Consider the following 25,024-nt stretch of genomic DNA (forward strand, 5'->3'; position numbering starts at 1 on the left):
AGGAAGGTGAAATCCATAACTAAATGATTTTAATAATCATCTACATGTCACTTAAAACCAGTTGAAACCAGTTACTTTGCATTTGTAGACCCGCTAGAAAGCAAAAAGTAAGGTAACTGAACTTTCACAGAGCCATCTTCAAACAATGATGACACCTACGCAATAGTTTAAAAACACGCGGAACTCTCAGAGTGTTTTCTGTATGTAGCCTAGTATTCACTCCCCAATAGTTTCGCTTCTAAAATTACCACACGTGTAGCACAAGAGTTTGTTGCAAACTACCCCGTGTTTCTATCCACTCAAACTGACCCTAATTAATATAAGTAAATCATTATTCGTCAAAAATTACTTTTTTTTCTTTCAGTGATTTATGCTTTGCTTGCATTGATTATTTATTCTATCCACATACAGGGTGAATCTAGAAACTTGGAAAAACTTTAAGGAGTGTTAGAGGGGAGTATAAGAAGCAAAAATCATACAGGAATATACGGTCGCAAACGCAATGCTGACGCACTATATGCACACAAAACCAGAAACTGATGGATGCAAAACAGGTCACAAATTTACTACGCAAAGACGATTTTACACAATATTTTAGTTTTTAAGAAAGGTTTAAAGCGGTTGTTGAAATTTGCTTCCAGCAGCTGTAGTACATGCGTCGCAATGACTAAGCACTCACATTCACAATAACGAGCCATTTGACAAACTTGCATCCATCGCGTGTATTAGAGCCATTACAGGCCGTAACTTTTAACAACTGCTCTAAACTTTTCTTAAAAACTAAAATTTCGTGTAAAGTCGTCTTTGTGTAATGAATTTGTGTCCTGCTTTGCATCCATGAGTTTCTGGTTTTGTGTGCATGTAGTGCATCAGCATTGCGTTTGCGATCATATATTTCCGCATGAAGATTTTGCTTATCATTCCCTCTAATACCTCTTGAAGTACCTACCCAAGTGTTTGGACTCAGTCTGCATAAAAAAATCTAAAAACAACAATCACAGTAACAGAATGTTCTGTTCATGAGATTAATAATTTTTTTCTGTATCCAAAGGATATTTAGTAAAGGAAAGGGATCCTTATCTCTTACTCAATCAAGCAAAAACCATGAGCAATCCTTGATCTCTCAATAAAACGTTATAATATTATTAAAAAACGAAAACATTAGAAAGTTAAAAATCAGTAAATCTTATCAAATAGTACTAATTATAATACTTACAACCACTCTAAATTTTCTAGTCCTTTAAACGTCCCTGGTTCTATGATCTCGATTTCATTTCTCATTAAAATTCTGAAAAAGTCAATTATTTGTTGAGGAAACAAAAAATCGTATAACATACAAATTGACAGCATGAAGTTGGTTTCAAGATATCAAAGAATTTTATTACAAAGTGTTATAATACACGCTGAGGTGACTATGCAGGTTAATTCAAATCAGCCTTTTCTCAAACATATCCAAAAGAAATGCCTACGAACTAATATTTTCGGAAAACAATTAACAGAGTTAGAATTAGTGTTTTTGCATAACTTTGAATATTGATTTCAAACATAGATTTCATTTTTATCTAGCATATAAGGAGGTCTTTTTAATTTATTTATTGAACAACATATCTGATTACAATAAAAAAATATTCAAAACATATTAACACATCAAACTCTCACAGTTATTGAATCAAGTGTTTATTGCGTTTTAGTGTCATGGAAAGTCGTGGCATGTGGGTCTTTGGGACCTCCACAATTTCAGCATAGCACTGAAGGTGAGGGAGGTTCTCCAATATTTTTCATACAAGGTAATTGTTAGCAACCGACCTTAGAACTTTCGAATCACCAGATTTTACGAGCACGTACTCCGCGTGCATTCTGTGGGTCTTTGGTGGCGTCGGGCTCCGAACACGGGATCTTCCAATTCCTCCACCTATCCACTAAACTACGCACGGCCTTTTAAAACATACTGCATTCGTACATTAACTTCATATTATTGCAGTTGCTTACTGCAAAATTCTAAATTGTTTTAGATAATTTTATTGGTTTATTGACAATATAAATTTTGAGTTCGTGTACTTGGCCACACAAGACCCGTTTTTGAACTCATGTCCAATATGACAGTTAGTACAATGAAAGCACATAGTGTAGGACAAAACTAACAGTAAAGAAAAGAAAGTTACAGTCAGGGGCAAAGGGCGGGAATTTAGCCCATCACTTCAGTTTTATTAGAATGACGCGCTTCCAAACTGTGCTACCGAGGCTCCCTGAAGTGTTTCTTTCTTTCTTTCTTTTGGTGCTGATTGCATAGGTTTATTTTGATGAGGACAACAATCTGACTGTCTTTCCCCCCGTACGCGTGATATATTTTTATTACAGTACAGAATACATAAACAGAACATAAAAGTATTTACAACACAGAGAGGGGGAAGTACATCCAGAGCGAGGGCGGGAGTCGAACCCACCGCCTCAAGTGTGTGAAGCAATCGCTTAGAGTTTACACGGTAAGAAAGGTGGAGCAATGGCGTTGCCAACTGGGGTTAAAAATCTTAAAAACCAAGTAAACAATATTTTATTTCACTTTAACACCAAATTATACTTCTACATCCACTTCAAGTGATAAAGTTTGCACCAAATACCAATACGGGAGTATTCTTACACCATTTTCACACCCAACTGACGCGATACGTGAATAATTTTCATTTGCGGAAACATCAATTTTGTCGTACTTTTGTCAAGTCTCTGATGGCAACGAGAGGTCATTTGTAAAGAATCTGATCTGCATTACCGCTCCGTTGTATTGTGAATCTTCCATGTGTATTATTGTCCTGAGAATGAAATTAGGATTTAAATTTTTGGAGGTAATTAGCTTCTCCGCTGAGAAGAGCTAAAGGCTTCTATGTATCAAATCCAATACCATCAAATCCAATACCGCTCCGTGGGTTGCTACCGTTCGAAATTCCTTGATATGAGAGGTAAGATTATTACATTACTTTTTTGTGTAGCAAATGATATTAAGTTTTCATAAGATAGATATACCTTTATTTGTGTTGTTTGTTAAAACATTTTATCACATTACATTTTATATTGCAAATGCTGTGCTTTTGAAATTTTCTGTACTCAAGCCTAGTGAGAATTCCTCCTTAGTAATATTCTATGTACGTTTGAATAACGAACCAAGGTTATTAAGGGTGCATTCGGAAACAAGGATCGGTCGCCTCGGTGCAACCGCAAGCGTTCGGAAACGCTTGCGGTGGAACCGGTGACGTCACTTAACCGCGTTCGGAAACGCTGCGGTTGTTTTCTGGCGGCCGACTTGGTAGCAACCTGTGGCACCGCTGTCTGGAAGCGGTTAGCGAGATCACAAACGTCACAAAGTCTGTGTTGGCCAATCCGGTCGTGTTTCATGTTTTGATCGTAACGCACGTGACTTGCCTATTATGAAAGTTACGCTTTGATTGGAGTGTCGTTTGCTGCTGAACTAGAACTACCGCGGTTTAACCACGAGCGTTCGGAAACACAGCTGTTCTACCGGAATTCCTAGAGAAATTCCAAATACGTCATAACCACACCGGGCTAACCACGCGGTGTAACCGGTGGATAGTTTCCGAACGCAGCCTAAATGAGAAAATACATAATTGACAATAATTGCGAAATTTAGTTCTATCTTAAATATATAAGTTTTAAATGCAATAAAGTAACAGCAGGGCAGTTACTCCAATGCCAAACCAAGTTCATTAAATCAGAAGATGCATGATTGTTATTAGTTGTAAAACCTAATTCCTATCGTAAATATATAGGTTTTTAAATACAATAATGTAACAACAGGGCACTTACTTCAATACCAAACCAAGTTCATTAAATCAAAAGATGTATGATTGTTATTAGTTGTAAAACTTAGTTCTATCGTAAATATATAGGTTTTAAATGCAATAATGTAACAGGGCAGTTACTGCAATGCCTGTTCTATGTAAAATTTTATTAAGAACAGCATAAGTACAGTATGCCTGAGGAGTTGTTCATAGTAATTTTCCAACTTAACAAAAAAGTTCTTGCGACTTTAAAAAATAAAGCATATTAATATTCATACCAAATCAGATAACAATAACCGTAGTAGTTCGGAAAATTTTCGAACATTATTTTTTTTTCAAAGTTCGATTACAAAGAAAGTCAACCTAGAAATAAATGCATATAAAAACAGATGGAAAAATTAATTTGGCATACTTCTCCGCATTCATTATTGTCAGTAATTAATAGCGATGACCAAAATGACAGTTTCACGCTTGCAAACCAAAGTGCCAATACGTTTTGAAGTTCATGTGTGATTTACGACTGTAACTTAACTTGATCTCTGGCACAGAAAGGGAATTTATTTTTGTGTATTCGTAGTCATAACAATACGTCACTAAACGTTTTGATAAACTTTTATTACATTTCAAGCCTGTGACTTAAGCTTTGTGAATGAAATACTCAAGTATTTAAGTTTTATGTCAATGAATAAATTAGTATTTGAGTATTTATTTCACATATCCATGTGTCTTGTCCGTTATATTTCAATTGATGCATTTTGACTACTTACATTTTCTTGTTCTCGAGAAAATTGTTTATTTCACTAAAATGTTTTGAATTATTTTCCGATTCAGTTTTGGACTTCAAATAAGTAGCCTATTTTTGTTAACTTCTTTTTGTGCGGTGGATAGGGACCGCCTAAAAAAATCGCATAAAAAAAGTTCGTTCGTTTTATAAATACTATCATCAATTAAGTCCCAATCTGATTGTAATTTTCATAAACCGCACAAAAAAAGTTCGCACAAAAAAAAAAAAGACCGCACAAAATGGACCGCATCCATAGCTATATCAGAAACTTTAAGGTTCTAGTTTTGATTCCTATAGAGCTGAATCGAGAAATAATTTTTATAAAAAAGGAGTGTGTTAAGCATGTCAGTCTGTTCTTTGAGTTTCAATCTAGTTTAGGTTGGATCTTCACCAAATTTTGCATAAATGTTCTTAGGCCTTTACGTTGGATCTTAGACACCCACAGAGGATCGTAGGGGTCGATGAGAGTCCGTAAGATGGAATCACCCATCGCGTAAGTTGTACATTTGAAAAAAAGCAGGCCATGTGCCGCATGCAAACCACCATACTTCTATTGCGGTAATAGCCAAAAAGAGGGGAAAGGGAATAAGTCATAACTAGTCGACCCGTGCGGAACTCCGCACTGTGCTTCAAATCGTTTCATAAGGCATTTCGCTCTTTAAGAATTTCAAAGGAAGAACATTATGAGGAAGAACCGAAAAAAAAGTAAGCGCAGAGAGAAGGCATGTAATTTAAACACATCAGTAACAAAACCTCGTTAAATACAACGTTGTGATAATTTGATCATAGCTCCCCTTTTAATCGTACATATTTTCAATGCAAACATAAATGTCATTAAAATTGTGGCTGAGTGGTGACTCGTGAAAAAGCAATAATTGTGCATGTGAAAAAACAGGTTGTGGCAAATACAGCCCTGCACATGTCAGCATCTGACGGGAAAAAAGAAACACTAAAGAGATATTTATTGGCACGTATTCGAATTGGGGCCATTCTGACTAACAGCCCGACACCCCAACAAACCTAGCAATTGCGCCTTCCTTTTCGAAAGCTATTCATTTGAAGGAATGCGTAGTAAAAAACAGCAAAAAAAGCTTTTTGCCAAAAAAAAAATAATAATAAGATCATGCATCTGTGTTTTGTAATTAACCAGCATGATACGATTTAAAATTATTCACAAAGCATGGAATTTGATTGAAGAATGACGAAGATCTCACGTAGCGATTGAAACAAACATTCTAGAGAAGTAATAAATTTGATTGAAAATAAGTGTTTTTATCTTTGAATATTGAACTATTTCACATAGAAGGTTGCTTTAATCGTTACGGCTTAAATGCCCTCACATGTTTCTCTTTTAATCGAACACTTAAAATTCAAAACCAAAACCAGTTGAACTGAGTCCGTTCTTAAGTGTAATTTTTCGAACGTAGACAAAATGTATTTTTTTTCAGCAGAAAGCAGAGGAGTAGAAAATAATTTCTTGCTAATGAAGTTGATAATACTTTTAATGCTTTATATCGTATTCGCGCGAATAAAAAATTAAAGGTTTACTGAGTGAAACTCGTAGTTTTAATCGGGCGTAGTATTTTTTCATTTGTACAAAAGATCGAACACTGCTATTAGAAACATCTACATTTTAGCATACAATAAAAATGTTTTTCTGCACAAAAAGGATTTCTTTAGGTAAATCTAATACTTTTTTATGCTTACATTATGTTGAGTGGTCTGGATGTAGTCAAAGAACACAGTTCGATTAACAATCAACTTATCCGAATGATAACTGTAGCCTGCATAAAGGAGTCGAAACACCAAGTAGCATTCCCACTGCATTTATTTTATTAGGTGTGTATGTTATGAGCATATGTAATGCGTAATACTAACATAAATTTGATATTATGTCGGACAGCCCAAGCTTGCCCGAAGTTCAGATAGTTTATAGCCGAACGCTCTACCGAAAAAAACTTATCAATTAAACCGAACAACTAAGTCCAGTGCTGTTAAGCTTTATTAAAATATGAACACACACACAGGCTTTTTTTTTTCCGAAAGCGACGTAAAAAATGGAAAACTGCATTAGAACTTTGCTTTAAAAAATGCATAAGAACTACAGGCAGCATCAAGGTTTTGAAACAGCAAAAGGCGATTTCGAAAACTTGAATTTTCGACCGTAAGTCTTTTTTTCGTCATTGGACAGCCTGATAAGTTTTAAAATGAGAGGGGATTAATATATAAGATAAGATATTGAAGAAATATGTTTTTATTTTTGAAACTTTTTACAATTTGTTATTGCAGGCTGCTTAAACCGTTATAACTTAGATGGCAGCACGTGTTCATCATTTAACAGCACGGTTAAAATACAAAATAAATTGAACTATGCTTTCGAATGTAGTAAAAATGTGATAAGCTATTTGTTTTTTAGCAAAAAGAAGAAAAATTATATATTTTACCCTTCAAATTGAGGTAGTATTTTATTTATTTGTACAAAGAGTCAAAAACTCATTAGAAGAATATATATTTCAATATACGATTTATTATTTTTTTTTTCTGAACAAAAAACAATTCTATTGTAGTCTGAAATCTTAAACCTGTTACTTATATTTTCGCTTACATTATGCTTTAATTTTCTTTTCAGAGCCAAAGCTTCAAAAAAAAAAAAAAAAAACGTGCAATTTCGAAGTAATTTAGCACAAAATCGCTGAATGTTTTCATATCAGCAGAGAGCATTTCCTTCTCATTTATTCTATTCCCTCACAGTTGTTATTCAATTAATTCAGTGTTCATGTAATGCGCGATATTTCTCTAATTTTTTTGTTGCAGATTGTTCGGACGTGGGCCCGAACACGTAATCTCCTGTTTACGAAGAGAACGCTCTGCCGATCAAGCTACTCAGCTCTGTCGGTCATAGCGCAAATTAAAGTTATAAGTTTGACCGAAAACCTCATTCTGGTTCTTTAAAACAGGTTTTTCGGCTAAAAGAAACAATTTTCAGACCTTGGGTCTATTTTTCGTCAGTAGCCAGCACCATAAGCTATAAAATAAGCCGTAAATCAAAGAAATCGATCAAGAATTGAGGGAAATTTGGCGTAGAAACCAAAAACAGGCTACAGAAATAATATATAAGGATTATAAGGCTTATTTTCGAGTAACACTAGAAGACAATTTTTCCCTTTTCTTAGGAAGTCTTAGATTCGATTATCCCGGAAAATTGTTTGATAGTTGAATTCAGTGACATTATCGAAAAAGATGTTTATAAAGCACATTAATTGCATTAGTTAATACTGTAGTTAGTGTGTATTGCGGAATAGTTGTCAAGTGTAAAGCCTGAGAAAAATAAGAGTTGGTTACAGCTGCTTTAAGTCCTTCTTTTATTATCCTTTCAAGTGACATGCTACGATTAAAATTTCGCCCGAGTCGGAGCAGAGTTTATATTCATGTATGGTGGTGCAGACACGCAGAGAGGGGGAATTTGAGGGAAGGAGGAGTTCAAACTCCTTAGAACACTTAGTTTTAAGCTATTTTGCCAATCCTTGTACGTTATATTTTATAAACATGTAAGAACTGTTACGACCCCCCCCCCCCCCCCACACACAGGTGCTAAATTCTGACTGTACAAGTGTGTTCGTGTGTACGTTATACAGTTGATACTTGATTTACGAACTGTTTGGGACCAGGAAAATCGATGATAAAATTGAGATTTCGTAATATTGAATAACATTGTTTCAAAAAGACATTTTGGGATTGGTAAGCTGTTCGCAAAATGACGAGAGTAGGTAAATTGGAGATCCATAAAATCGAACGTCAACAGCGTAAAATCGGGTTTACGCTGAATCTTCACTAAATTATACACTTCGTTACCAAGAGAGAGATGAGAGAAAAATAGTTGTAGGAGGTTTGAAAGAAAATCAAAGCTTTTGCATTTTAAAACCATGAAATTGCTTTCTCTATGCGCAGGAATTGCTAAAAAACACATAAAAAATTGCATATGACGAAACTTGCTTTCCGTGATGAAAATTCTTCGTTAATTAAAACAAAAGTTTTGAGTGATTTTAAGATTGCTGGGAGCTTAGTTTTTAAAGACATTTTCTGCACGAGTTTTAATCAGAGTGGGAAAAGTTGAGTTAAATTGAGCACTATTTTATCTGCATAAATAAAACAAAGAATATATGTGTATTTATGTATGTATATATGTGTACATGTTCTATTTACAAATCCACAGTTTACGTCGGATTTCGATTAAATTTGGCAGGGAGGTATTAGAGCACCCGAGAAGGAACGCACGGGGATTTTCAAACGCGAAAAAAGTACCGAACCGTTCGAATTTTAATTTTAGGATCGAAAATGGTGCTTTTCTGTTATGAGGGCGAAAAAATTCTTGCAAAAACTTAGAATAAAATATCCATACCATCCCTTGATTTTTCTACATCAGATAAAATTTGTTCCAATGTTCCAAGGTAATTAGAACGTGAATTATATCTGTTTGTAACTAATTCCATGTTTTACTGTAAGCCTTGAATTAGAAATTCGTTGTTGATCACGGTCATTGTAGAACAATGTTTTTTTTTTAAATTGGGGGGGGGGGAGGCTGTTAGAACGCAAAAAAAAAAAAAAAACCGAACCATTCTAATTTTAAGTTTAGGACTCGAAAACGGCATTACATGGCTCTTTCTACCCGAAATAACTATCCGATCAGTTCAAGTTTAGTGTCAATCGAAAGCCCGCGAAGAATACCGCTTTGGAAGATCCCCCCCCCCCCAGAATTCAAACCACCAAGTCCCTTAAACCCCCTACAAAAAAGTTATCAGCATTTTTAAGTTAATGAAAATCAGTTTTAAATCGGAAATTAATCGTCTGCTGCTAACTCAGTTTCAATCAGCGTGATTAAAATCAATGAGAAGAAAAATATTTGCTATCTTTTTCTCGAGTGTGAACAAATGAAATTTTCATTTGGTTTGAGGATTTTATTGTACTCGGGAGATTTAAAATTTGTTTCCAATTTTGGTACTTTTTCCACGATCTGTCGGGAAATTTTACAGATTTTTATTTTGTTCAATCCGGATTGTTGAATACGCGTCATTAAACGTAAATTTTATTTTTGAGGTACACCGTGCAAATCCGGGCGACGCAGCTAGTAGTTAAATAATTGCCTACTTTTCTCCTTTCAGTTTAAATAAAAATGGACAGTCAATAAATAATAGAAATGTAGTAGTTATGTAACTCAATTGGACCAATTTCTTCCTATCTACACTGTTTCAAGCCAATTAGCTCCCCATTATGTGCATGGAGTCAACCTGTAACTCCTGAACATTACATATTCAACTGTTCTCTAACCAGCTCTTTTCATTGCACTTACAACACCAACCTTTCTTTTTCCAAAAATATTACACGTATTCTATCACATCCAGTTTTACGCGAAGAATATCTATAAAATAATGTACCTACTCATATCAGAAGCAGATGACTTTATATTTCCAGCCTAAAAACTTTCAAAGAACTTTTATTGCCGTTTATATTGTATTTCCAGCCAACCAGATTTTCCTAACTTCTATTTCACTTGTTTACTGGGTTTTTAAAATATTTTATGCGTTTGTATGTATTAAGATAGTAAATTTTCTAGAGACTAATAATCTATTGACTAGTTTTCAGTACGGTTTCAGGAAAGGTAAATCTTGTGCAACTAATTTATTACATTTCTATGACAAAGTTACCATGGCTTTGGACAATAAGAAGCCTGTAGATGTTGTTTACATTGATTTTCAAAAAGCTTTCGATAAGGTACCGCACGTTGCTCTACTTAGCAAATTAGCTGATATAGGAATAGGAGGGAAAACTTTCATTTGGGTAAAAAACTGGCTGACCGGAAAGAATCAAAGAGTAGTTGTAAGGGGAAATTATTCTAATTGGAGTGAGTTCTTAAGCGGGGTTCCTCAAGGATCAGTGTTAGGGCCTGTTTTGTTCATTGTCTTTATGAACGATATTCACAAAAATATTTCTGGGAACATGAATTGTTTTGCTGATGATGTCAAAGTTATGGGGACTGTAGAAAATGAAGAACAAGCAAATCAGCTGCAAGAGGATCTAGATCATATTACGGAGTGGGCTGATAAATGGGGTATGGCTGTTAATGTTGGGAAATGTCAAGTGCTACATTTATTGCATGGAAATAAGTGTACAAGTTATTATTTGCAAGATTCAGTCATTAGTCAGGCAGACAAATATACTGATCTGGGGGTCTTAATAAGTCAGGATTTAAAGTTTAGCCAACAGTGCAGCATTGCTAGCAACAAAGCCAATAAGATGCTTGGGTTTATCAATAGATCTATTTCAAATAAATCTAAAGAAGTTCTTCTGCCCTTATATAGAAGTTTGGTAAGACCCCATTTGGAGTATGCTGTTCAGTTTTGGTCTCCTTATCTTAAGAAAGACATTAATGTATTGAAAAGGGTTCAAAGGCCGGCTACAAGGCTAATAAGTGGACTTTCCCACTTAGATTATGATTCCAGGCTTAGAAGGCTAAAAATGTAGTCTTGAGCAAAGAAGAGACCGAGGGGACATGATTCAGCTGTTTAAGTTTATTAAAACGAAAGATGTTACAGGGCTAAAGTTTAGCACTGAAAACAGGACAAGAGGTCATTGTTTTAAGCTATTGAAATCTCAGGCTAACATGGATATTAGGAAAAATTATTATTTTAGCAGGGTAGTGGAACCTTGGAACAGCTTACCGGAAGAGGTGGTAATGAGCAAAGGAGTAGACAGTTTTAAGAGGGCCATTGATCTTCACTGGGGATTGTAAATTGACTAGGACCAGTCTAGCTGGGCACAGAGCCTGTTGCTGGTCGTCACTTTTGTATTTGTATTTATGTATGTATCAAAATTGTTCCAGCGAGTGCGTAGTTGCTCGTGACCTATTCTGTTCCCGCCACTCGCCACATCTGGTTAAACCCTCACCAGAGTTGGTACGGTGGTGATTGGTTTAAATAAATAAATAAATAATTCAATTGGAGGTTTGTTCTAAAAGTTAAAAAATAATTTTTCGAGGTAGAGGTTTTACTTCAATCATTTAAATCGATTAGGATTGAATTACGGAAAAATTCGTTTTAAGATCTATTTCTTTTTTAGCCCCACGGATTTTAGAACTTCCCCTTTATATTAATTCCTGCAAAATTCTGGTCATGTGCAATCAATCCCTGTTTTATAAATTGAACCTGAACACATAAAAAACTGAAATACACCGCCAGCTCAGTCATTTCCAGCCGAGGACTGCAGTTTCGTGCTTATTAGCACTCATCAGCCCGGCATAGGAAAGTGACTGAACTGGAGATGGAAAACCTTGCCTTGCATTCAATCTTTGAGTTGAACCGAACCATTGCTTTGGTCACTCGTCTGGTCTGCTAATTCTATATTAGCTACCCGTTTGTTTCGCACTCTTGGCTTCCTTTAGAGGTTTTCCATCTCCAGTTCAGTCACTTTCCTATGCCGGGCTGATGAGTGCTAATAAGCGCGAAACTGCAGTCCTCGTCTGGAAATGACTGAGCTGGCGGTGTATTTCACGTATTTCTGCTTTAGCCCTGGCTAATTGGGCGTTAAATTACTGAACATAAAAAACTGTTTCTTGATAAGAGACCTGTAGTTGTTAGATACTTGTACCTGCGTATATTTACCATTTGTTTAAAAATTATTTTTTGCTACTCTTCTCGTTCGGCAACAGTCATTTTGTCTTAGCTTCTTAAGTTTCTAAATGTCCTTTGCTCTAAATAATCCCGTAAGTAGTCTACATTTGCATCTAAAACATTATCTTTCTTTGTTCAAGACTTTTATGAATTACTTCATTAAGTAGACTTGCTCTGTCGTAGGCAGAGGAGAAAGTATGCTTGCAGATTTCTGTTAAACATCATTATAGGGCCTTCCAGAGGCAAATTGGGCGAACAAGCTAAAGTAAAACTTTTACGTAAGGGGAATATTACCTGATTTTCTTAGTGATAAATGCCACTATCGTAAATGATTACATCGTCTTTCACGCAAAATCCTTACATAATGGAGAAAATTGATTTATATTTTCGAATTCAGTAGAAAATTAGTACCGAAATCAATCGATCAAGTCCTCGGAACAGAACTTTTTTTGTTGCTGACCAGTGTTATAAGTCATAGAAATGATGAAACAAAGTCAATAATAAGGCACAAAAGCAGAAAGCTTGCAAATTTTGTGCTTTGATTTTGCTTCAAATTTATGCATGCAATCCTTTTCAGATTCTGTGCTTTATTAACGTTTTTATCATTGTACTCTCAGGGCAAATGTATTGTTTTTGTTTCCCTCTGATAAATCGCATCACTTAACAATTTGTAATGTTGAATCGTTTTCTTTTCAACCGCTACTGGAACTTAGTCCACCATAAATATTAGTTTTGATTCCCTTTATCCTTTTTAAAGTTTTAAGCATATTTTCCGTGCAATTTTAACAATCTTCAATGGAAGAAATACTAGTCTGTCTTCATATTGCATATCATTTTAAATATTAGCGGTATTAGAATAGATAACTTGAGGGGGGGTGCAATATTCCAATGATACAAGGACTTCCGGTTCTGGAAATATCTTCCTCTCGAAAATTAGATGTGCAAAAGACGTTTCGGAATATTTGCTCCTGAAAAATGGGATTTGTACCCAGTTTAAAGTTTATTAAATTTCAAAGCAGAGGAAATGAAGTAGAGCCTTACAAAAAGATTTCACACCCATGTTTGGTGCTATATGGTACCGTCTTGCAATGTAGGCATGGACCCGGAGCTAGAGTAAGGACCCGAGCTGCATCGCTCCGGAGCTGTATTTACTCTGTATAGCTGGAACTCACTTTCTCTAACTCTAGGGCTTTAAGGTTTTGAATTATTTTTAAATGTGATGGGTGGGGGGGGGGGGTTCTTTCCCAAAGTTTTAATGGACTTGCTAATTAAAACTTTTAGATAGTAGCCAGTGCCTTTTAGAAGCTTTTAAATAATTAGCCGCTTTTTTATTATTGTTTATCACTTGATTCAGAAGAAGGGGATATTGAACTTTAAAGATTAAAAATTTCTTCAGCCTGCAGTTCTTGCAAAAGAAAATTGAAAGCTTGACTAAAAAGTAAAATAAAAAAAAATATTTAGTAGAATATTTCATCAAATGATAGACTGAAAAAAAAAAAAAAAAAAAAAAACTTTCTTTAAATCCACTTTTTTATTATTATTTTTAATGCTCCTTTTTAAAACTTAAATTTCAAACAAAAAATGAATCTCAATAGCGTGCGCATATATATAGTAAAATTTCATAAATAGCCGGTAGAAAGAATAGCTGACTTCTTTAGAATATCGAGCAGAACCTAAGCGACACTGGAGCCCTAAGTTACTCCCAGTGGAGATTAGTCGGGGGGCTACGGGGGAAGAAACTGCAAATTGTGATAAAATTATGAAACTCGGCATGCTTGTAGACATTGTATAAACAAAAAATTTAGGAAGGGGAGGCATTCCAAAATCCCCCCCAAAACACCCCCTGGCAGCCATTTTTGGTCCAAAACCAAAAACGGCGATTCTTTTTAAATTTTCGTTATTATAATTTTTTAAACCATTGGTTGTGTCATTCCATGGATGTTAATTACATTTTTTACTATTTAAAACTCCACAAAATGTCTACTTTCAGAAATAACTTCACAAAAAGTGGTTTTTAAAAAAAATCGATATTTTTAAATTGTGAGTTCCACTGAAGTGAATTCCCCCCCCCCATAACAGAATTACAGGTTTCTGAATTTGATGATACATTACATTAGTGTTACATCAAAGTAGGGTTCCAGTTATCCGAACTCTAATTGTCCGAACTGTCCAATTATCCGGTCATGATGCCCCTCGTTTTAAATGACTGAGCAGGCATAATTCAAACTAAAAATAGAAAAAGGACTTGAAGAAAAAAGGGAGAAATTAATTTCAAGACAACATAATTCTAATAGAAATAAATTTAATGTTGAATTTTAAATTTCTGTTCATTATTGTTATTACTATTGTTGCTGTTGTTAGTTCTCCGTCACCCAATTGATCCTCATTAAGCTTTTTCCCATATTATATTAAAAAAAAAAAACATATACATAAACAAATTCAAGTTTTGGAGCACCGTATTAAAGCTGGTGCTTTTAAAATTAAAGTTTATTAGATCATAGATTTCAACCAACTTTAGTATCTTTACTGAAACTTTGAAGGAGTTGATTTTGTGTGTGTGTGTGTGTGTGTTTTTTTTTTTTTTTCATTTTATTGCTATACGCTATACATATACTTTGGTAACTATGCTGGATGGTTACCAGTTTTTATTCAACATCTCTTTCTTTAACCCACAAACCTTCCAGACGTACACAAAGCCTTTGAAAAAGGAACGTTTGTTGTAAAAAAGACAATGAACGTGTTTTCTGTGATTGAATCGGACCATGCTTAGCAAAACAATGCGGTATTGAAAGGAGATGGTGGGGCTATTGGTCTTTCACAGATCCAACTGCGTTAAGAAGATGGATGTTGGCTGGTCTTAAAATTATCGATTTAATTACACAGTTTGCAAAAAGTTACCTCTGCTGATTTAAAGAAACGCTGTATATGAGCAATGAAGAAATATTAAGTTTCCAAAGCATGTTTTCAAGAAAGGTCTTGAAGAGAAATAGTTAAACATGACAATCCATTTTTAGAATCATCGAAAGAATTATTCTCATTGGAGACGAATGTAGCAGTAGACGATGAATATGTGGAGCAACTGATGAAGATTGAGCAAGTTGAGGAAAAAAAAACAGTGCAGCAAATTTATAGAGAAAAGAGTTGTGACTCAAAAGTCACTTTATGTTCACGGGTAGAAAAACAATAACTTTTTAGCATTTCATTTTTCCAGAAAAATCAGTAAATCTGCTCTTTTACTGAAAAGATTAAAATTCGATACAGATTCGCTTTCAAAGCTTTTCATTTTTGCAATACCGTAAATTTCAACCTAGTTGAATTTCTCCTCTATGAAAATAAACCTCAACCTCCATCAATTTCAATAAATGGAGCTCTTTGAACGGGAAATAAGTCTGGTCAATAACATTCCTGCTCAATGAGTTAAATTATAGTATTCGTACTGATGAAAACAACTCGAGAGAAGAAGAAAACGAGTTAAGATGGGATGATGGAGATGCAAATGATGAATGCTAATTTTAAAATAAGTGCAATGGAGATACATAGTGACGCCATTGTCTATGATGGTTCTTTCATCGTTCACATAAAACGACCTAGGACAGAAAATGTTTCGGTGGAGTATCTGCATTTTTTTCAGGATACAACAAGTAAGACATATAAGTGGAATAAGAAAAATATCATATCAGAGAAAATGGTTTGCTTTCTAAGAACTGGTTCAGTTTCTACGAAACGCACATAAGACAGAATTTTTTTCCATGATTGCACTAGCTATATGATCTTATGTTTGCTCTTAATAATGTGACGGTGATTTTCATCGAATAAGACATTTCTAGTGCCATAAAATCACGAGGAAGCTAATTTCTGGATCTTCGTTCATGTTTTGTATGCTGCAATAAGAGGACACATGAGCATATTCGTTGGAACTGTTGACAACGATGCTTCTATCAGCTGTACAAAAGGGGACAAAGAAGATTTCGGAGCTGGAAAACACTTTCGACTTACACTAGTCCAAGACATAGCGTACAAATTCGGTCAGCAAAAATCAGTTGTTCTAAGAGAATTCCACTCATTCGCAGCGGAACTCTCATGGTTACCTCTCTTCTTGCAGGTCGGAAAAAAGTGACGATGTGGAAATGATGAAAAGACTATCCTGATGTTATTGGTGTATTTTCATATATATATCCTAACCTAAAAAAGTGTACACCTAATTAAAAATGTCAAATATCTTAGCGATTCATTAATCTTTGCTACTACTCGTCTGCATGCAACTTGCCGTCCGTAAATGAAGTTGAACACTGTTTTTCCACCAGCGAACAATGATCAATGAATAACTTACCACCCACAGCTGAAGCCCTAAGGCAAGTTATTTAGTGCTTATCAAGGTGGACATCAGTGGGGCAGTCTGTCCAAAAAATTTAGCCTTAACGTCAATTTATGATTGGAGTTTTACAGTAACTGATGAAAAGCACGTTCTTATTTGTTTGAGTTGCCCGAAGTTTCAAGTTCTTGCTGAAAGTGAATTTACGTTATGCAAGTGTAAAAAAAAAAAAAAAATGCTCTTAAATAACTTGTGGGTGCTTCAAAAATGGACTTATCTAAACACCTATGTGTAAATACTGCAATGAAAAATGATATGTACTTGTGTGAATTACTTGTAAATTCAAACGTTTTAAATTGCCTTCTATATAATCGTTGTATGCATCACTTAATAAGATTTGCATTGCAATTTAGTTGTAGTTTTTGTAACAGTGAATCATATTTCAATAAATAACAACTTTACTAATAGTAAAAATATTACTAGTTTTATTAACATAGCACTAAACTTCTTATTGTAGTAATTAAATATTTCTTCCTCTTACATCGTTTAAAACATAGAACAAACGCCTCAAATCGTCTAATGAGAAAGAACTTGAAACTTGTTTTAAAGCGTTTAATAATAATAAATATTCTGTAAAAACAACGTCCGTGCCCCCTCCCATTTATTTCAAGTGCATATATGACTGATGTGAGTGAAACTTCCAAAAAATTGCGTACTTCATTTCCAAGTGTTTGAAGGTTTTTTTTTTTTTTTTTTTCCCACCGATAATGAAAATTGATTTCGTTTTAACTAATCAAAGTGCAGTATTTATTCTTAAACAACAATTCAAATGTTTGTTTCAAGTTTTGAAAAGTTACTAGCTTTGTTTATGGTTTTTAATTTCTAGTTTTATTCGAGTTTTGTAATCAATTTTTAATAGTGAACTTTAAAACATAGGTTCGAATTTTCTGATGTTTCGGATTTCTGGGGTTCGGATTATTGGATTCTACTGTAAATAATTGATTATCCTTAACACAGTGCTTTAAAATGCATAAAAAAACATTTCTCAAACGACCCCTCAAGAAATGTGAAAGAGTTTGATTAGTTAAAGTTTTGTTTAAAAAAAATCAAAATTTTAAAATTAATTTTAAAAATTAGGAGGTTTAGAGATATTTTGATGACTTTTTACGCTTTAGTAAGCATAATAGAACTTCCGAAAGAAGATACAGTGGGTAAATTTCAAAAAATAAAAAAGAAAAGTAGTTTTGGATTTTTGACCAAAAATGGCTGCCAGGGGAGTTTTGGTTGGGGGGATTTTGAATTGCCTCCCCTTCCAAAAATGTTTGTTAGAACATTGTCTACATGCATGCCAAGTTTCAAGATTTTATCACAAAATGCAGCTTCCGGCTATATTTTCTACCATAGCCCCTCTACTAGATGAAGTTGGAGTATGAAAAATTTTGTTTGGCTACGGAATCTTGAAAGTAGAAGTTTATACGTTTTATGCCACCAGGGATGACTTGAAATTAATGTTTACTTATATTAATAAATTTAATATTGTAGAATTTGAATCGGCTAATATGTAAGTTTTATTCAACTTGAAAATGACTTGAAATTAATGCTAACTCGTAGCAATAAATTTAACATTGTCGAATTTGAGTCAGCTAATGGCAAGGCGGGGGTACCCACCTTGGGAGGGGGGGGGGGGGTCATGGCGCAATTGGCGGAGTGTTTTAACAGGTATTGGAGGGGATTTCGGTTTTTGGGGGTCTTGATGGTATTTAGGGGAAGGGGGAGTTCGTCCTTGCTCTTGTGGGGATGGACACCGCCGTTCAAGGTATTTCCAAAAACAAAGGATGAAAAACGAAACTTTTAGTTAAAAAACAACAAAGAAAAATATATCATTGTGACGAATACATATCAAGGAATAGATTTCAAATTAAAAAAACCTAGATCAAGATGCAAGAAATACTTTTTGATAAGAAATTAATGAATTCCTCACAAATTGTTTCATAACTGTAAGAATCTTATTTTTTTTTTACTAGTCTTTGACTGATTAGTGCAAAAAGAAAATTTCCAATTTACCAAAACTGCCCATGACGACAATGACGCAAAATATACAATGTGAGTTTGAAAGAAATGCCCGGAGCAGAGTTACCAAAGTTTGCAATAGTTAAATTCCGTTAAAAACATCTATAGTTTACGTTTCGTAAAATATGTTACTTTCGGCCTCTGGCACCATTATAACCAAAATTTCAGCCCTCAAGTAGGAAGCGCAATTTCAAATGCGATGATGTTTGCAATAGAAATTTAATTTAGAAACGCTATGACTTTTGTACTAATAACTTAAATCACTATATGCTTGTGCACTACATACTATATATGTACTATGTATAGTATTATTATTGATAATGTAGCAAAATTACGCATGATTGAAGTCAGAAATTAAAAGTCAGAAGCAATTGCTTTATAACTTCAGTGGAGTGGTAATAAAAATTAGTGGGATAAAACTGAAATTGGAAAAGTTCATTTCACAAAATTTATCTAATATATTAAGTTGAGGTGTGATAAGGATTGTTTCTAAAGACGCTGCGTGGGATGAGGGGTCAACCCTTTTAAACCCTTGGTTTCGACACTTATGTCAATTCGGATGTTGTAGTTTTTGTACATGAAAATGTTTTGATTCAGAATTTGAAAGTTTGACGAACAAAGCAACAACCTGCATAACGTGCTATCGTCATCAGATTATTATAGAAACTTGATGTTCAGCTGCAAGAACGGTTGAAATTTTACTTAAAAACATCTTAAAGCAACGAGCTGTATAACGTGCTACCACCATCAAATTCTTATAGATACTTGATATTCAGTTGCAAGAACGGTTCAACTTTCACTTAAAAACATACATACGGTATGAAATGATAACCGCCTCTTTTTTGAAGTCGCTTAAAAACATCTCAAAGCAACGCCCTGCATAAAGTGCTATCGCCATCAGATTCTTATAGAAACTTTATATTTAGCTGCAAGAACGATTAAAATTTTAATTAAAAACATCTTAAATCAGTACAAGTCGCAATTTTTTCTTAATAGAATAAAACTTTTAAACCTGTATACAGTTACTTTGCAATTGTATTACACCCCCTGAAAATAACTTTTATAGGAAAAACTGCAGAGCGGAATTTTTTAGGGATAGTTTTTATGCATTATACCCCTCCAGCAGTAGGGGTCCTCGTCTCCTGTGGACATTTCACTTATTTCACCGTTTTCAGGGGTACATTTGATACTGCACGCTCCCCCCAGGATTGTTTTTCTATCCATTAGGCCTTGTAAATGGATCTATGAATTGAATATAATATAGGGAGCTAAATAATGTTCAATCATCAACAAAGATGCCTTGAATTGGGAAACGTTATGTGGAAGGAGTTTTGTAATTCGGTTCTTTTTTTTTTTTTTATCGAGAAATGTATTTTCTTTTAAACTTTCAGGAAAAACAGTTAGAAAAGCCCATACTTTAAGAATGTCGCGGGACAAAGAATGTTGCGGTGAATTTTAAGCACATTTTGTGTTTCGAGTGATGCACTGAATTCGAAAAAAGTTTATCATATGACGTCAGCATATCGATATTTCGATGAAATCTGATATGATCATCAAAGATTTTTATCACATTTCGGATTAAAGTGGGAAAGGAAATAAAAAAGGCAAGGATTAAAGAAAAAAATTATACGCTTTATGTATTTTGATGTGTTTTTCCAAATAAAATTCATTGAGGAGTACATAATCATTGCTCCCACCCCCGGAAAGCTTTGAAATGATGGGCCTGCTTGAAATGTGTTTTAATTTAATGTTTGTTCTTATATTTCATTTCAATAGATTTTTTTTTTTTTTTTTTTGAAGTTGATAGTCGCGCCCCTGTAAAAATTTATCTTTGCGACTTATCGAAGCCGAAGAAGTTTGTTTTAATGATCTACACTGCGCGGCAAGGGAAAAAAAAAGAAAAAAGAAGAGAAAATTTTTTAAGTGCTTCTCACACCATTATTGCTGATTCTAAATAAAAATGGTCCCCTAGACCCAATTATGACCATAGATCCCTCCCCCCCCGGAGAAGAGGTTGGGCAGGCAGGACATCAACTGGTCAGAAGTACATTCTGCGTGCCTAACTAATTTATGAATTGGTTCTAAAAATTTTAAAAACGTGAAAGTACCCGTAAGTTAATGCATTAATTTATTTTTTTGTGTTTTTTTGCAATGTTACAGAATTATTACTTATTGCCGCTATAAAATTCGGCTTTTTTACATTGAAAATGCAATTAGTTGTGGTGGCTGAAGTGTTAGTTTAGTATCTCGTAAGCTAAATCAATTAAATTTGCTTGGGCTTGAACAGATTCCTGCAGCAATATTAACTATTATTTACCGCCTCTTTCAGTAGATGGCGCCACAAGTTTTTGCATGTAAAGTGGAAACTTTCAAGTGCTATGTTTGGAGTTTCTTCAACACTGTCACAACTTAACTGTCATAACTTTAGATTCTATCAAGTAGGCGTTTCTAAGTTGAAGTTTCTTTTCTTTCTTTCTTTCTTTATTTCTTTTTTTTTAAAGAAAAAGATCAGTTTGATTATTTACAGGGAAAAAAAAAGAATTATTAATATTTTTTTACAGTTAATTATTGTCTGACAGAAAACTTAATTATCTTTCATCGGGCATATGATTTCGAATTTTTCCAGGGGGAGATCAAAGGGTGCATACTCAATGTTAATTTTATCGCAAAACAGCAAAAGCCACGCCCACTTATCTGAAAAACATAATTTTTTTAAAACCAGGGAAGAGGGGGAGGGGGTAAGCACGGGCCTTAGCCTCCATTTGCTGCTTTTATTTATAATCAAAAATATAGCTAATTGGTGTTTCATGTGAAACCTCCTCCCGGGGTAGGGAAACAGAAACACCATGCATGTTTACTAGGGTGGCCCTTAACTATAGGCATTTTTCCTAAAGTTAAAATTTCACTGCTCCCAACCTCTTATTTTGTTGCAATGGACAAAAGATCAGCCTGTGCAAAATTTCCCTTCAATCGAACAATTTCTAGGGATGCCTCAAATGCCTTAAAGTTCAGTCAGTCCTAGAAATCTAGTAAAAAAAAATTTTAAATTGCGTTTCTCTATAACATCGCAACAGTTTCTAGAGGCTAAATCCATTTTATTAGGACTAATAATTTCTATAGAATCGAAACATAGCAAAATAAACCAATGTTGAATATTATTTTTTCATAAGTAAGGATTTAGTATCCGTAGGGCAGTTTTTAGTCTTCAGCAACGATGTGTGAAACAATTTTTTTTCCTCTCTTTCATCTTATGTGAGAATATTATTGTATGCATGAATTAATTTTACACCTCTTTCTGCAGCATCACTCACAAAAATTAGTTTGTCAAGTTTTTTCATTCCTCTTATAATATCCGAATTCATCCTTCTAAGTTGAAGCCTTATTTGTTAAGGAAATCGGAACTGATAGAAAATCGGGTGAAGAAATATTTTGTAACAGGTATTACAAAATACTTATCAGCTTCTTCCATAATTTGAGTCCTAATTCCCTTAACCGTGGTTGGAATAATAGCATCTAACAAGGAAAGAGCCACTGTTTCGTGAGCCAAATTTAAGCCATGGTTTGAAAAATTTTAAGAGTAACTTTACTTATTTCTGGATCAATATCCTGATAATTGATCAGTTGGCGCATGAATAGAAAATCCGGATAGGGAGATTTAACAGCTTTCGGGGACAGAAAGCAGGCTCGAACGTAGACTCGAGCACAAGAACAATACATAATGTTCTTAAAAAGTTCCTCTCTTTTAGGTAACTGAAACTGACCCTAAAATAGTTTAATCTTGAGTACATAAAGTGCCTTTGACATCTACCTAGCATGACTTTATTGTTCCTGGCTTACAAAATGGTATCCCATTCTTTAGAATCCCGGTAAGAATTTATAGCTAATTCTAATCTCGAAGATCGTCATCACGCTGTTGTTTCTGAATAGAAAGGTGTTGTTCAAGAAATCTGTGCATGGTTGAAAATATATCAAGTAATTCCATCGTCACCAGATATATATCTTTTCTGTCTAATTTTGTCCTGGTTCTCTGTCACTGTCGTCAAAACCATCGTTGCTTGGGTTGTTTGAAGCTAGAAGCTAAATCATAAGTTGCTGATGAGACATATAATTGTTCCATTTCTGGATCAGTTCTTTTCTTTTGAACAACTCCTTCTTTTGTTTTTCTTTTTCCCCCCCCCCCCTCCTCATTTTGTGCTATTTTTTTGTCAGCACCAACCATGGAGTCCGGGCGTCCTTTTTTGCACTGAAGAATTCAAAATTTCATATCATTTTCATTTTTGATCTCTTTCAAAGCATCTGCATGCGGATTATTGGATAAATGATCCATAACTTCAGGTCTCTCCTCTCAAAAAGATTTTTTCTCCTTTTTGTTTTAACCTGAAATTCTTGAAAAAAGAAATCTAATTGTTTCATGCTATGATGCATGAAACAATTAGATTTCTTTTTTCAAGAATTTAGCTAGTTAGGCTAAGTTAGCGAATTAGGCTAATTTATCAATTCAGTGTCCGTTTTTCTAGTAGGAATTCGTGATTTTCTGCCAGAAAACAGAAATTCTTGAAGCAATAATACTGCACCTCTTACTTTTTTGTCATTATAAAAAAAAAAAAACCACGCTTAAAATTTTCCTATTTGATGGTATTTTACTCCATCAATTTGATTGGAAATGTAATCGAGAAGATTGATTTAAAAATATCTTCTTAACTTGCATGAGCAGCTACAGGTAGACGTTGGTGCTGTGTTACAAGCCTAGTTTGATCGTCACAATAGTCAAGTAAAAGTTACCAACAGTACAAACCGCTCTTAAGTGAAAATTAGTGACAAAAGACAATGCTGTACTTGGGTGGGAAATAAGTAAACGATGCACATTTTGTAAAAATCGAGTTACTGACCAAAGTGAAAATTAATGTTAAAAGATAATGTTATACTTAGTTAGAAACTAAATAAACGATACACATTTCACAACGATACACACAAATTAAATTTATCTAATCAGATGTTAAAATAAATGGATTTATTTTGTAATATCAATAATACATTACCTTTCATAATCATTTCATAAGTGTTTTCTCACATTCACTCAACAAAAGTAAATGCCATGTTATAGAAAGCACTGCATGCTAACAAAGTTAATAAAATTCAAACTAAATTATATTTTTAATTAATTTTAAATTCACTCATAAATGTATGTGTTATTACAGAAATAACTTGGCTAAAACTAAGAGAGAAGCTTTTGGAAGATTGTTGTAGAAATGATTGCAAAAAAGTCATGAGTCGCGTAGTCTTGCCGAAAAAGCTTCGCCGCCTGAAAAGGAACAGATGAAAAGCGGGAAAGCTATACACACAGGAAAAAGCAGTTTGAATAAAATAACACTTGTGACAGGAAATAAGGCCATCAAAAATCCATATCTGCTAGAAATTTGTTTTTAAACTTCAAAAAAAAAAAAAAAAAAAAAAAGATTATAGAATTTTCACCGAAAAGACTTTTTTAATTTCACGCTAGTTGAGGCACCCTTTAAACTTTTCCGATTGAACAAATATTTTGCACACATCATTTTTTTGTAATCAAAATAGGGAGTTGGGAGCTAACTTTTCATAAAGTTGAAAAATAAGGGCCACCCTAATGTTTACGTTATATTGCACAAAACTGGCTCTGTAACCGAAAATGTTTAAAGTGCACATGCTACGGAGCATAAAAGGATGAAATTGCTTTTTTTCCCGCCCAAAAAATATTTCCTGAAATTTTTCAATAGCTGCTTAAGTCTCTGCTTTAACAGTTTAAAAATAATTCAGAAGTATTGTCCGTTTTCACGAAAAGGCACTTCGACACGTCCCCTTGAACGCAGAGTTCCATTTTACGCGGGGGTGATCTGTACGCAATCCACGCGCTTCTGAAGGAGGCAACCAGACAGCCTTAACTTGGTCGTGCATTTTAATGTGCAAAAAAGTCTTAGTGTCCTTTACATCACTTGCTTCACTTGTCTGCTGTCATTTTAGTTATTCTTACATTTTAAAAACCGCCGCTTTTACAACAAAATGCTATGATCCGAATATACAGTAGGTGCCGCTTAATGTGATCACTTTGGGACAAACATAGCTTGATAATAATAACCGATTGATAACAATAACCGAAAAGAATCCAGGGCAGACAAAATGATGATTTTTTCAATTAAGAAGCATTTATTCTTACAACTGCAAATTAAAATTACAGTAACTCAACTAAACGCATTTCGGAATTATAAATTACTAGTTTAGCAGAATGGGATAGCTCTTTTTTCCTTCGATTTAACCATCCTGCAGATGCTACTAAGTCTTTTTTGCCCCTTTAAAAGCAAGATCTTTTTGCCGCATTAACGAACGCATCATCTCTGACATTCGTAAACCACAATTTCAAAGCAGATTAAAC

The 25,024-nt window shown here is 34.3% G+C and overlaps 1 protein-coding gene across 1 annotated transcript in view; it reads right to left on the reverse strand.

Moving 5' to 3' along the window:
* The window catches only part of LOC129219076 (relaxin receptor 1-like), a 62,482-nt gene that overhangs the window by 23,455 nt on the left and 14,003 nt on the right, over window positions 1–25,024 (reverse strand). The gene's annotated exons all lie outside the window — the stretch shown is intronic.

Source organism: Uloborus diversus, chromosome 3 (assembly GCF_026930045.1).
Source record: "Uloborus diversus isolate 005 chromosome 3, Udiv.v.3.1, whole genome shotgun sequence".
Lineage (NCBI taxonomy): Eukaryota > Metazoa > Arthropoda > Arachnida > Araneae > Uloboridae > Uloborus > Uloborus diversus.